Consider the following 15929-nt stretch of genomic DNA (forward strand, 5'->3'; position numbering starts at 1 on the left):
AAAAAAAAAAAAAAAAAAAAAAAGCTGAAGTTAATTGTCTTTCTGTTCCTTCCACCTCATTTCAGCCCAATTATAACTGGGAAAAGTCATTCTGTCTAATTTGCATTAATGCACCTCCATGGAAAAAGAGCTTAGACAGTGGGTTTGATTTTAAAAGTATATACGGACATATACCTACCACCCTTCCCAAGTGTAAACTTGCTTGTGAAATTGTTGCATGACAATTCGCAAATTCTCCTAAGACACCTTTAAATTATAGGTGTTAATAAAAACAGTCAATTGATAGGAGGGTATCCTAATGCCAGAACCTGTGCTAAATTTTGCACATGGATTATTTCATTTAATCCTCACAACAACCCCATGATGTAGACTTTTTACCACCCCATTTCATAGACACGAAATCAAAGGTTTAGAGACATTTAAGTAGCAGGCTCAAGGTCATGCAGCTAGGGAGTGTTAGAGCTGAAATTTAAACTCACGCTATCTGACATCAAATTCTTAGATACAATTGTAATTTGATGATATTTTAATATCCTTATTTTGACTTCAATTTCATAGATAAACAAGTACCAAACTCCAATTTCTTTAAGTAACTATGAAAAGAGAAAGTACCAATGCAGTCTGATATCATTAGTTTATTTACTCATGTGTCTTTCATGGCTACTTTGCCATGAAACTCATGCTCTCATTTCTATTGTTAAATGCAAATCTATTTAGGCTACTCCTGTTCCACAGGAAAACAGCTACAAATCAGAATATTGTGAGCGGTTTTGTCTCCAGTGTAAAACCAAGCTAAGGGGTGTCAGTATTTTCAAGGGAATGGTTTTTTTTTGTTTTTATATTTATGCAACAGCTCTGATCGGTTCGTAGAAAATTAGGCATCTCTGGATATGCTTGATGTCTTGTTTTTTCTTGAAATGGCATGGAAATATTATTTTTATTGCTGTTAATTGACAGACTGGAGCAGAAGCTCAATCTATTCAGAACCATTTATATTAATAGGTGCACTTATCCATAGAGGCCCTTATTTTCAAAGCACTGGGCTCATAGCCCCCTTTTGTGCCTCTTTCTGCTGCGAAAGTGTTCATAATGATGAGGAGCATCTGGCTGCAAACTATTGTTTCTCATTAAAAGGACGCGTCTCTGAAGCTTTGGGGAATTCTTTGTGCTGAACAATACAGACTCTGAACATTTTGCCCTTTTCACAATCTGTAAATGTGTGTTGTTGCTACTGCTTCTAGCCTAGGGTACATGCGTGCTTTTTGCTCAGCTTCTGAGCTTCTCCCTATGAGATGGGAATGCAATCAGGGAGCGCACATCCATCTTTTGTTTGGCCGACATTTTGGTTTCTGTCTTTTCTGTTGTCTGCCATCAATAAATATAAAACAATAATAAGAGTGTTAATGACCCGAGTCAGCAATCGCTTGGGAGTAATTTTAAATAGTTTGCATATTTAAATTCCATCTTTGAATGGTGAATCCTTGACTTTTGTCAGGTTAGTCCAAGAGATAAGACAGCTGAACGGGGGGGCGTTACAGATTCCTGCTAGAGTCATCAACCTTCCTAGGCATTGATTTCCTCGTCACTGAGAAGAGGAGAATTATCTCCCCATTGCTTCCGTGGGGCTCTCATGGGCTACTGTCAAGGCACTGGGGAGAAGCTGGATGACTAAGTTAGTCTCTCAGATCATTAGAAAAATTTCTCTTTGGCCCGCACAGTATGCGTTACCTGCGGCCACATGGAACTATGCCATCTTGTCCTCTTTCTACTTCAACCTTCTCAGACAGCTTCCTGGATTAAAGCAGCAGTGAGACCTGCCTAAATGAAATACGTTATGTTGTTTCTGCACACAAAGGTTCATGTGAAAACAGAACTGAGTGTGTGTATGTGCATGTGCATGTCTGTGTGTGTGTGTGTGTGTGTGTGTGTGTGTGTTAGAGAGAGGGAGGGAGAGAGAGAGAGAGACAGAAAGAGAGAGGGAGAGAGAGAGAAGGCAGAGTACATTTGCTCCTTATAGGGCCAGAAGGATTTGGTTTCAGGCATTTATAAATATTTTTGGCTCTAGGATTGAAGACTGGGGCCACTTTTCACTGCTGTAGTTTCTCAAGAAGGAAAACCTTCAAATCAGGACAGTTAGCATGACACTTTCATTAAAAGGAAAAAAACAAATTACTTAGAATTAAAAACAGTACATTGTTTGCAGTGACAGTGTGGGGGCGGGAGGGGATGCACCTTTATTCATGATCAATGCAAATTAAATCTCAACCTGTGATGCCTGCAGTTGATTTCCAGAGAAAGGCGTTTCCGATAAGAAGAGCAGTGCTGGATAGCAGAAGTGGAAAACAAAATACTTTTCTCTATAAAACACATATCAATTCATAGGATTCAGTTATAAAAGTTTGTTGTTATTGCTTAATCGTGTCTTGGGGCTGCCATGATACTTTTCTGTGACTGCACACCTAATTGTGGGTTTGTCAGGATAAAATCAGAAAAGTGATTTTCCTTCTGAGAGAGTCTTTCATGCATGAAAGAGAGCCTTAAGGGATTTTCTAGGAGGTGACACAGACTGTGGAAGAGACAGAGGCATAAGATGGATGAGAAAAAATACTGACCACCTGGAGATTAGCTTGGCAGGAACAGAGGATGGGGGCTGCTGAGCGCTGGCAAATTAAGTTGCTGAGGAGGGGGTGTTTGAAAAGGGTTAGAAAAGGATTGATATATATGCAGAATGGTTGTCTGAATTGCCCTAAACACTAAGAGATTGAACTTGCTGCTCTGTTGGAGTTCACTTTATTAACTCTACTTTGTTTCTTATTCTTACCTGTTTTCTGTAAACAAGTTATCTTTGACTCACTCAGATTTGAAATAGAGAAGTGCTGTTTCTCTCAAGCAAACAGTCTCAGGTCAAAATCTGTTGCTCATTTTCTGTCATGATATCTTTAAAAGCAATGCATCTATGAAAATAGTTACGAACTATGGTAGCCTATAGGCACAATTGCAGTTCTTTATTTTAAAAGGTGGTACATCACTTAAAACACAGTACATACATTTCCAAAAAACACTTATCCACTGTTTATTCATCTTTCCATTAATGGTGATATAAATCTCTGTGGAAAGGGGACCTCCTAGAATTTGAGATAAGCCATGACTATTACCTATGTTGAAACTCTGTGTCTAGTGAAAAAAATGGAGTAATGCAGAAACAAGCTTTCAAAAATTGTGGTAAATTTCAAATGTTTATTTTAAACTAATTAACACTTAAAATTACAATGCCAGATTACTGATGTCATTCAACTGGCAATTATAGTATTTATAAAAATACAAGTGTATTGGTACACTATATGTAGGTCATGTTGTTAGGGATTGGATACAAGTTTAAAGTTCTACAATCGATGTCTCTGTGACTGTTCATATAACCTCACCCAGAGACAATGTCTAAGTGTAAATTTTAGGCCCTTTGTGTGAGGTCCAGGGCCAAGGGGCACTCTGGTTATCCATGAATGTGGCCTTACCTGGGACAAATCAGAGGGCTTCACTATGGGAACAGAGCTTGAGGGGGATTTTGAAGTTTTGTTTAGCAAAGAAAGAAAAGAGGTTCAAGGAAGTCAACAATGGTAGCAGAAAGGCCTTGAATTTGGGGGACCTCAGTAGCTAGGGTTTAGCAATCACATGTAGTTCCTACTGAGGATGGGTGTGGATGGCAAAAAGGGGAAAGGAAAGTAGCCAAAGGCACATTTATTTATAAAGCAGCATTGGACCAGAGGTCAAAATATCTCATTCAAATCCATTGGTAGTGCTCTGTCTTTCCCAGCCTCAATTTCCTTCTCTCTATAGAGGGAGTAGTTATTTCTGTCCTTTCTAATTCTTGGTGAAGCTTGTTCTGAGTACAAAAAAAAAAAAAAGATAATGTATCTGAAAATGTGTTTTAAACATGATGCCATGTATACATGTTCTCAAATGGATAAATAGCTCAAAAATTAAATAAAATCCTTACCATCTTAAGACAAAAAAGGGTGGTGTATCTACAGTCTGTGATCTTTACTATGAATATTGACAGTAAATAATTGATGCCAAAAAAATACTTAAAGCCTAATGGTCTTCTCTCTCTTCTTTTCTTTGCTTCAATAAGAGCTTTGTCGAATATAACAAGAGTCTGAAAGAACACGCAAGGACACTTAAAGTTAAATAGAAGTATAATGCCTTTAAAAATGGAACATGAAAACTAGCGTTTCTTTGCCAGCTAAATCCTGAATTTATTGCCCCGTGCTTCTTCTATTAGCATTGATAATTAAAGCAGTATAAGGAATGTATTGCATTTGATGTTAATAGTGTCATGCTGGCTGCTGCAGGACCCTGGGCCTGATCCCTATCCCCTCTGCAGGTAAATCTCTGCGTTCACCTTTAAAAAGCACATTAAATATTTCTGGAAGATCTTTAAACTTGTGGATTCTCCAGTGATCTCTTAAGTCTCAGAAGCTCAGATTAGAGGATGACATCTTATAATCTTCTGACTGCTGCTTGAGCTATGTGAGCAATGGAATAGTATAAAAAAGCCTGAGGATATTACCTTTCTGATTTTTGCTGTGGACTAACCTTGAGGATCCACGGAGGCCATAAAAAAAAGATCAGGATGCTGGAGCTAAATTTTTTTTTTTTGCATGCTATACTTGCTTTAAAAAAAAAAATTCTGAGGTATTACATTTCGTAAACCATTTTGGTAGTATTTATAAAATCAATATATAAAATAAAGGCATTTATTGTGTACAAAATTAAACATATTTAAACTTCACTTGCTCACTATTAAACAGATTTACATTATATATTTCTATGGTACCTTTCATTTTTTTTTTCTTTTTAAGCTGAGCCATCCTGCCACCTGTTGGCAGCTCAGCAGGTGCTCAGTTCGGGCTGGGAATCGAACTGCTGTTGCTCAGAACTCAAACTCTTGAGCGAGCTCTTAACCAACTGAGCCACTCAGCCGGCCCTTCTATGGTACCTTTCAGATCCTGTTAATTTATTTACTTATTTATTTTAAAACTAAACTCTAGACTTTATTTGGTTTCCCCACTAATGTCTTTCTGTTCCAAGATCCCATCCAGGATACAACATAATATGTACTCATATGTCTCAGTTGTGATCTGTGACAGTTCTTTCCTTGTTTTTTTTTGTTTGTTTGTTTGTTTTAGGATCTTAACAATTTGAGGAGTATTGGTCAGGTATATAGTAGAATATACCTTACTGTGGGTTGTATAATGGTCTCCTCACGACTAGACAAGTGTTATGATATCCATTGCCTTAATTTTGTAAGGTTAATTCAACTATCACCTCCTTCCTGCCAAACCAATTTTAAGTGGTAACCATTGTCCTCTGTATTAATTTTCTACTGCTCATCACAATGACCACAAATTTATTGGTTTAAGATAGCAGCCATTTTCCATCTCCAGTTCTGCAGGTCAGAAGTCCAAGCAGGGTTAATTGGGTCCTTCTCTGCTCAGGATCTCACAGGCTAAAACCCAGGTTTGGCCGGGCTACATGTCTGTGTCTGGAGGCTTCGGGGAACGCCATTTCCATGCTCATTCAGGTGTTGTAGCATTCAGTTCCTTGCAGATGAGCCACCTGCATTCATTGTCACCTGGCCTCTTCTTTCTCCAAGATCAGCAATGGAAAAAATCTCTTGTGCGTTGGAAGCCCTCTCACACTTTAATTCCTCTCACACATCTCTTTTACCAGGAGAAGCCTAGTCACCTTTAGGGTTCAGGAGATTAGGTCAGGGCCACCCAGGATAACCTACCTTTCTTTCTTTTTTTCTTTTTTTTATTTTTGTTGAGGAACAGTGTGTTTTTCCAGGACCCATCAGCTCCAAGTCATGTAGTTGTTTCAATCTAGTTGTGGAGGGAGCAGCTCAGTGGCCCATGTGGGGATCTAACCGGCAACCTTGGTGTTATGAGCACTGCGCTCAAACAAACCGAGCTAACTGGCTGCCTGATAACCTCCCTTTTTAAGGCTGACTGCTATAGTACATAACATAATCATGGGAGAGTCTATCTTATCATATTTCCATGTGGCCCACACTTAAAGGGAGGCTATTACACAGGGCTTGTATAGCAGGGGGCAGGGATCTTGGTGGCCATCTAAGAATTCTGTCCGCCATGTCCACCACATACAATCCTCAGTGTTGGTGAATTGGATTGAGGGCGTATTGTTTGCCTAGGTGCTCCATGTGGCAGGAACTTGGTAATACTATTTCATGCCCCTGTGTACTTACAAAGAGAGCCAGATCCTTGCTTCTGTCCCTGTTGAAGGTGTCTGACACAAATTTTTCTGCATCCTGTAATTAAAATAATTTTTTTTCCTCCTTTGTTATTTCAGCTTTTTTTTATGGGCAGCATTTTAGAGGAACTTTGGGGTTATTTTATTGATTTTTCATTTTTAATATAAACATTCAACAAGCCAAATAGACATTTTCAGCAGGGTTCAGTATTTTAAGTGTTGAGCTGTACTTGACAAACCCCCTCAGAAGATCAGCAAATCTTATTTCATTAACCAGTGAAACTACAATTCTGGGTTTATTTATAGTATATATTATATATTTGCATTTTGTACAGTGCTTTGAAAATATATACCCAGATATATATACCCAAATAGTTCTGAATGAATATCAAATAAAAAAATAAAAAGGAAGAAAGAATTCTTTATTTTGTAAGCAAATATTTTTCTGGGGGACAGATGCCACCTAATATTGGTGCTACTCCTGAAATATACTTAACAAATTGAGAGCTAAGCTGTATTGTGAGTATAAGCAAGACTAAAGTCAAGAGAACAATTTAAACAAGAAGGATGTAAAAGTTAAAAGAAAAGAGTAATTTTGTGACATGAACGTGGAGGCCATAACATTTTTGTGGAGGTTCCCCGCACCCCAACATTCTTTGTTTTAAGGGGCTTGTCAAAAGCAAGCCTCAGGCCAGTGGTTGGCTGTCCTGCTGTTCCCTGTTACAAAGAGTCTCAGCCCAAATCATATAAAGAGGTCTCTCTTCAGTCACTAGTTTTGAAATATGCTTTTTCTTGAGGGGCTATGACCTTACATTTCAGAGACACTAAATTGAGGGGCCGTATTCCAAATCTAAGTGCACAGTTGAGCCTTTTTGTCTCACCAGGGTGCCTGGTCCTTAGGATCTGCAAAGCCCAACCAAGGGCTGGGGCTGTAGCCAGTTTCTACCTCATTACTACTGGCCTTTCCCCTAGGCCTGGCACTTGTGATCTTTATTGCCTAGCAATTTAACTGATGCCCTTGTTTATCCATTGGAATCTACCTCCCTTTATCCAGCTCAGCAGCCTATATATACTTCAGAGACTCACTCCTTTAAGGAGTTCTTAGCTTGGAGCTCCCCTATGGAATCTCACTTGACTGGACTCACTCTGTACATACCGACTGAGTGCGAACTAGGAGAGTCTGAACTTAGCGGGGGTCCAAACAGGAGCCAATTTTATTTTTCTTCAATTCCTATTTTAAACATGTTTGGTCACATCTCCTTTTCCTTGTCATTTTTCATGTCATTTTGGGTGGATCCTAGGCTTTCTGGTACCTTTCAGTTATTAGAGAATTTAGCTCACTCTAATCCAATTTAAAGTTTGTGTCACCTATCTAATCTAGGCCTTATCTTCATCCCCTCAGAACTGGTGAGGATTCAAGCTGAGGGACTTGGGGAGGGTGGGCGGAGGGTAGAGTTATGGTCTGCTCTTTTCTTTTCTCTCTTATTTTCTGACTTCCTCTGATACGTTTAGCTGTAAGAGTTAGAGGGGAGTTAAAGGTCTTTTCACTTACCTGGGACTGACAAGAGATTTTTCTTGACTGTTGCGGCTTCTCTGGTTAACATTAATCGGCCATCACTGCTCTCTGCAAAATGGGCATCTAAATATTGTCTCTGACAACATTGTCTCTCACATGAGGCTCACTTGTGAATTCTTTAGAAGGCCCACCGGAGCCTCATCACTGCACTGAATGGGATGCAAAGCCAGCCTGCCCTGACTTTCTCTTTAGGACGCTTCCAAATCCCCTTGATGGCAGTTCCCATACCTTCTGACGTGTTTACCTGACTCCTAGGAAAAACTCAGCCATCTTTGTCATGACAAAATGCTCTGCTCTCTCATAGGTCCAGAGGGAATGTCAGCAACTCAGGTGCATAAGTAGCTCGTCCACCCCAGGGAAGGAGATGCCCCCATTTGGTGTGAGGGTGGTTATGAAAACTACTCTCTCCCTTGACAATTCCTTATTCCAATAAATCTCTCACCAGTAGTGAGGATGGGAGTGGATAGGACGTGTGAAAGATAACTGGCAGTAGCAGAGAGAGTTGGCTCAGTTCCTGATGAATCCCAGAGAGGAATTTTGGCTCTCAGTGGCTTGTAGGTCCTTTACAAAAGTGGGATACTAAATGATCTGTTTAACTCCAGCTATGAATGAAACTTGTAGGATTGCTGGATAAAATATAGGATGTGCAGTTAAATTTGAATTGCAGATAAATAAAGGGTAAATATTGCACAGGACATACTTATACTAAAGAACTTTATACCTTGAAACTGAAATTTAACTGGGCATCCTATATTTTTATTTGCTAAATCTGACAATTCTAGATGCAAGTCGGCAATACAGAGCAGCAGGAAAATCCCACCCTGTATCCATCGGAATATGTTTCTAGATGCCAGGTCCTGTGCTAAGCATTTTACATAGCTTATGTGTTATGTTGCTAGGCAGTTATTGTTACCTCCTCCATATAAGGAAAACTATTGAAACTCAGAGAATATTAGCAAAATACCCAACAACTGGTCAGGGCCAGAGGGAGGATTTGGGTCCAGTTCAGCTGGCCCTAGCACCTGATCCTTATGTTCTGGTTATCTCACTAAACTGTTATGCTTTCCTTCCTACTCTCAGGCCCAGGAATCCCAACCCTTTCCCTCTATACTGGATTCACAGCCACTTCTCACTCCTGCTGGTCACACTTCTCCTAGTTGGGTTTTTTACTCCCACCCTTGATGTAGGGCTATAATATCGTCTCACTTTTTCCTGGAAGTTAACCCTGATTAAGTGAAGGAGTTAATTATTGTTTAGTAGCTAAAATTCCTTTCTCATTTTTCAACCTGGTGAGTTGATTGGAGAAGTAAAAGAAACTTGAAGGCCCCTTCTGCTGCTTTTCCCCTTGAGCATAAAATAAGCCCTAGGCAAGTGACATCCACTTCCTCCCTGAGTCCCACTCGCCATATTCTCCAGGGTGAGAGTGTCTAAAAGGAAAGGAGCTCTCAGGAAACCAAAGGGGGTGCTGCCCACCACATCGAGAAAGGCTCTGGGCTCTTCCTGGTTTCCCTCTTGCCAAAAACTTTCGCCCTTGTGATGCCTCCACTGTCAAAGATAAATAAAGCCAAACATATAGATAAAGTGATAAGGACAGATTTTAATCAGCGATACACTATTGCAACAGGGAAAAGAATTCAACATGAACTGACACTCAACTTTCACTTGTACCGAGGGGATTGGGCATTGTAAACAGCATGAGGGACTAGTAAGGGTGCTGAGTGGGGGCTCAGTAGAGTCAGGGAGGTGAAAAATGATAAAGAATGGGAAGTGGCAGTTGGCCTCTGTGAAGGTCATCTGGGTTTGTTAACTGGCACTTATTGAAGTTAGGGTCCTACCCTCCCATAGAGCTTGAGACACAGGGGCCCCCTTCTCAGATGTTGGTGGGAACACACAGCAAAAACTTTTGGAAACCTTGAATTTTCTCAGGTAGTCACTTTAAGGGAGGCCAAGGTCACCCTTGCATAGTGGTCCTGAGCTGTTAGAAACCGTGTTAGCGTTTGTTCACGTCTTTATAAGCCGAGGTTGAGGCCTAGTGGAGAAGAGAGCTCAGAGGAGCCTGGCTAGAGTTTGCTCAGAGCAGAATCTTTGTCACATTCACACTTGAGGAGAAGAAGGAAGGACCGTCTCATGCTCTCTACCTTCTCTTTGCAACTAGTTGATTCTTTGGGTTCAATTCCTAAATCCCACCAATTTAGCATTTCCGTAGTGGTTCTTGCTTTCTTTCATGCTCATCCTTGCTGATCCCCAGAGATACTTCTTGAGAAGGATTGGGTGAATGAATAGTACATGGGGAGATGAGAGATGGAGAATTAATAAGAATACAGTTGAAGACCTCAGAAGACAAATATAAACAATGATTGAAAGGGAAATTAAAGTAATATAATAAGGAAACATGTAAGAAGAATGTAACTGAAAGGGCAAATGAATGAGGAAGAAAGGAGATTTAGAACAAAATTTAGTCAAGTCAGATCTACTAAAGATTTACATCTATTACCTATTTTAAACCAGTGTCCAAGTATAATTGAATATGTGCTATGTAGTAATTTATTGGTATTCTCACTGCTTTCTCTTAAGTTGTCTGAAGACAGTTTAGTGGAAAGACACACTGTCATCTGATGAGTGTGTGATGGGTCAGTGCTTCTGGGTGTAATGTAGAGGTTGACTATTGATTAGCACATTATTTATGAGTCCATTTTTAAAGGAGGCATGAAAATATATTGCACCATGGCAGATAATACATTATAATATGCTGGACATTATGAGGATGGTGCTTAGTTCTAACCTATTATCAGAAAAAACATGAGATGTGTCTTAAATCTTTGAGGCAATTGAAGGTAACAATGAAATGTCCTTTATTTATTTTTTTTAATTTTGGAGTTAGATATACCCACAAGATGCTAGAATATCATACCAACTCTATGATATTGGTAATTCACTCTTCTAAACCTTGATTTTCCCCAAGAAAATGCAGAAAACAATGTTTCTAAGTAGTGAAAATTAAATGAGATAATGCATATAAAGCATTAAACACTGGTTTGCACACTGCAGTAGCTCAGTGATAGTATATCATCATCATTGTGATTATTATTATTATTTTTTTTTTAGCTGAGCCATCCTGCCACCTGTTGGCAGCTCAGTGGCAGCTCAGCTCGGGCCAGGACTCGAACTGCTGTTGCTCAGAGCTCACACTCTTAAGCGAGCTCTTAACCAACTGAGCCACTCAGCCAGCCCTATCATCGTGATTATTGTTACCAATGGAATATTTGGGTTTGATGGTTTGGGTGTGTCCTTCCTAAGGCGACACCACAGCAGTCGTTATCATTATTTATGCCATTGTTCAAGATAACACTAGCATGCTGTGACAACTGTCTTAAATTCTGTTTCTATGCTCATTCATAATAAGCCACAAAAATAGGGTTTGGAGTCAAATAAGAAGTTGATAAGTACAAGTAACTGAATTTTCATTCAGGCTTATTGTCTTTTATTCTGCGACTTGGGATTTCATCTTCCTAACCTAAAAATGTTTATCTGTAAAGAGGAACATTTCGAGGAAATAATTGCAGAAATTTACTCCACTCTGCAAGTTTTATTTTAGCTTTTGTTATCCAGGTTCAGAACCAACTGCTAGAGTAAACTTCCTTCAGTGTTAAGATTAGTCAACACACAGGCCAGCTGAGTGACGTGTTGGCTAGGAGTTGGCTTGGGACACCAGCTCTGAGCATCAGGGCCCTGGTTCGGATCCCACATGAGGGCCAGTGACACTGCGCCCTCTACAGCTAAGATGGTGAACAACAGCTCAACCTGGAGCTGGGCTGCCGTGAGTCGCTGGTGATGGTGTGGGTTGCCGTGAGCTACCATGAGTGGCTGGCAGCGAACGTGAGCGGCAGGCAGCCGGCGTGACCTGTCATGAGTCTCTGTGAGTGGCCGTCCAATGGCTGGCGAGTGACTGACTCACTTGGGAAGAGCGCAATGATAATACCAACATGGGCCAGTGAAGCAATGTCCTCCACAACTAGACTGAGGAACAAAAGGACAGCAACTTGTCTGTTCCCCTTCCCCAATTCCCCAACGCTGTTCCCCTCTCTCAATTCCCCAATAGAAATCTTTAAAAAAAAAAATAGTAAACACATAGATTTAAAATTCTACTGTTTATGTCTTTAGCTTTTTCTAGTTCATTATCCGAAGTCTCTGCAGTTAGGGTGGAGAAAAAAAATCAAAAATGAGAATTTCATTACTCTATATTTTTGATAAAAAGTAATTTTTGTTATAAAAGTTATATTTGTCTATTGTATAAAATTCAGGAAACAGATGAAGCTATCAAGAAAAGGTGAAACTCATCAGTTATATATTCTCCCTCTACAAATTTCCTCCCACCTTTCCCAGGGTAACCATTTTTTATATTAAACTATGAATTTCCTAGAAATTTAAAATGCATATATAGATATAGTCACAGAAAATTGGACTAAGTAATATTTGCTTTTCTCATTTAACAGTTGTATCTTGAACATTTAATGGAATCACACAGCATGATTATATTATCATTTTAACCCTTCGTCGGGCGCAACTGATCTCACAGACTCATTGCACAAAGATGCTACTATGAAATATGCCTTTACTGCACTAAGTCACAAACACGACTGGTAATAGGTTACGGTAGAGGGGGAAGATACGGAAGTGATAAGTCACAATACTTAAGTTAACTGTTAGATATTTGAAAATTTGTGTGCAATGAGTCTGTGAGATTAGTTGCACCTGACAGAGGGTCAAACAACTGTATAGCATTCTTTTTGGAAATATGAATCAATTTATTTACCAAATCTGAAACAATGAACATTTAATATTGTTTGCAATACTTCATTTTAATAAGGAACACTTTGGATATCCATTATTTATTTATTCAAGAATGTATTTTTAATAAATTAAAGATTGCAATTCTAGTTAAAACCATATGTATACCCAGAAAAATTATGTGTATGTGTGTGTATATATATATATATGTGTGTGTGTGTGTATTAAAGTGTCTATATCTGCAGACTCAGCATTGAGTATTATTATTCTTTGAAATCTGGGACAAAATGAAGAAGAAAAGCTATCTGTTTGCTTTTCAATATTTATTAATTTATTACTAGTGAAGCTGGGTATATCTTATTGTGTTTATTAGCCATATTGGGGTGTTTGTCCCATTCTTAAAAATCATGTAAGAGCTCTTTTTTTTGTAAGTGTATTGACTACCAGTCTGTTGAATATATTGAAAACATTTTTTCTTAGTTTTGTTTTAATTTAGTTTAAGAAATTTAGTTTAGGTGAAGTTTAGGAATTTTATACATCGAATCTAGCAGCTCGTTCTTTTATGGCTTATGACTTTGATGTCCTGTTTAGAAAGCTCTTCCCCAAAGATCGTAAAATTATTCATCCAAATTTCATTGGGGACTTGATTACATTTAAATCTTTAATCCATTTGGAATTTGTGATTTCTGTAAAATGCTTGCAGCTCTTTTATAATGATTTTTGCCTAGACTACTTGGATTCTATAGTTACTCACACATGTTGGAGGGGATCTAAATCAATTAAAAACCAATAATAAGATACAGTGACTGGTGTTTCAAAGGCACACCTGACAGCGAGCGTTATTCCCTGCTGTCTCCTAGCCCGCTGCATCCCATCAGCCATCCCCAGCACATCACAAGGGGGAGCCTTTGTGCTTTAGTAAATACATCTAATGCTTCCCAGGCCACTCCTTTCATTTGTGGCTTTTGGTCCAAACTCGGTTTGTTTCTTTCTTGATCATACAAAAAGCAATGTGGTGAGGTGGTCAGGAAACACAAAACAAAAAAACAAACCAAAGCTGAAAAAATTAAAAATTGAGTTATACAAGGCAGAAATCCTAAATATTACTAAATCTGAGTTGAGAATATTTTCCTCTGTGAATAGGAAAGAGATTTAAAATCTCTTTCATTATTCTCTGGTTTCCCAAACAATTATTGGAATACACGTCATTAGCAGTGGAATTGAGATCCGTATTTAAAGTTGAGGACTTAAAGGACAAGTAAAGTAAGGTGTCATATATTATGGGGATTTTTTTTTCTGCAGTCGTCATGCAAGCCAACATGTATGGAAGATAACATGACGAATATTAGCAAGGATTTCTCCCCAGCCCCTATTTACTTATCAATTGGTCATATTGTTCAATTAATTAAATATGTTTGAATTTACCCCTGCCTCTTTGTACCATCCTTTTGCAGAACTGTTATCTTAGCATTTGGGGATCTAAAGTGAATAGAAAGGGGGATCCTATTTGTGGCTAATCATCAAAAAATTGATGTTTTTCTCTTTTTTCTCCTTGATAAAATCCAAAAATCTCTAGAATTGTATCTTGAGTGGAAGCCACTTGCACTTTGCCTGTTGTTCGTACTAAGCCCTGTAGAACGAGTAAAGGGCGCTGTCAGTTTTATTCCCTGGTGGTGAAGCATATGCTTTTATGAGTATTTGGATGATAGGCTGAGTATAAATGTGAAGTCTTCTTAAAAGAGGGAACAGAGGCTCCAAACTACTCTGAGAGCACACATCCACGGCTAAACATATGGCCTTGTCATCACAATTTCCCACAGTCCCTTTCTTGTGGTTTTAACCTTCTACTTTTATTTATTACCAGAAGGCCTTATCTTGCTAGCCTGCTGCTACAGGCTGCTAGGCCAGAATGTAGTGAAAGCACAACATAATGAAACAGGACGATCGTAAAATAGAAGGTAAGTGGCCGCAGCCTCTGTCTGCATTAAAGCTGCCCAGGTTCTATAACCCGAGCCAAACCAGGCTCAGGAGACTTAATGTCGCACGGTGCTAATCAGACTGCTGTTCCCGTTACCTTTGGTATCACCAGAAGACCTTAGACTTTGTGAATGTCAAGCCTTTCAGAAACTTCTAGGAGAAGTGTCAGCCAGAGGAAGAGGGGGAAGAAGACAGCTAGAGGACCTTGAATGCTAAGATGCCATTTAAAGGGCAAATAGCAGCTCAAGTGAAGAAATGTCATGCAAATGAAATATTTGGTGGGCTCAAGGTGGAGGACAGTAAAGAGAAAAAGTGATGAAGACTGCTCGGCGATGTGGTCTTGTGTGAGATTTTTCTCCCCTGTGCAGCCCTCAGCAAAGTTATCGAAGCAGATCCTCCTGCCCCTGATGAGTGACTGACAGGTGCTTGACTGCAACACATTGGATGAGAGTTAAATTAGTACCTTCCAAAATCTGGCCCAGTTTCGGCTAAACCCTGTGGGTTGTAGTTAGTGTCAGGGCTTCTCAGGGAGGTCTGCGCCTGTTCCTTCTTCCCTCAGGCAGAGCAGAAGAGGGAGTCTGAAAGAGGAATTTGACTCATAAGCCCAGGTGCCATGTACAGCCATCTCCAGAAATTTCACATCTTTATAATGCAACTTTAAGATTTCTATAACAATAAGATATCTTTTATTCTCAAGTTGAAAATAATTTTTAAATGATAATATGTTGTTTGTAAAGGGTAAATAACAGAGAACTCTAATACATGATTGGTGTGTCTATTGATACTGCATTTGGAAGGACAATTGCACACTCTGTTATAATCGAACTGTATTAAACTCTTCCACCTAGCATTCCTATCTAGGGATTTATTGTATGGAAACACTAATATAAATGAATAAGCTGATACATATGTACATGAAGGTGCAACATTATTTTTAATACTAATGCAAAATAATCCAAATGTCTATTACGATATAAATAATATAAAAATAAAACTGCTAAGTAGTCATTAAAAAGAAAAAAATAGAAATACAGAGGGAGCCAGAAAAATGTATACATATTTTAAGAAAGGAAAACTGTATTAAAATTGTAATACTCAATATATACCGATAAAAAAAGATGAATACAAGTCACATTTGACTTCTGCAATTATAAGAGGTGCTCGAAGTGGTTACCATCAGCGTCCAGACACTTCTCATTACGGTGAACTACTGCTTGAGCAATGCTGACCAAACTGTTAACATCTCTTAAAATGTATATACGTTTTGGGCACCTGAAGTTTGGCGTCTGAAGTTTGCAAACTTGTTGAAACAATGTTG

Source organism: Hipposideros armiger, unplaced genomic scaffold, assembly GCF_001890085.2.
Source record: "Hipposideros armiger isolate ML-2016 unplaced genomic scaffold, ASM189008v1 scaffold_370, whole genome shotgun sequence".
Lineage (NCBI taxonomy): Eukaryota > Metazoa > Chordata > Mammalia > Chiroptera > Hipposideridae > Hipposideros > Hipposideros armiger.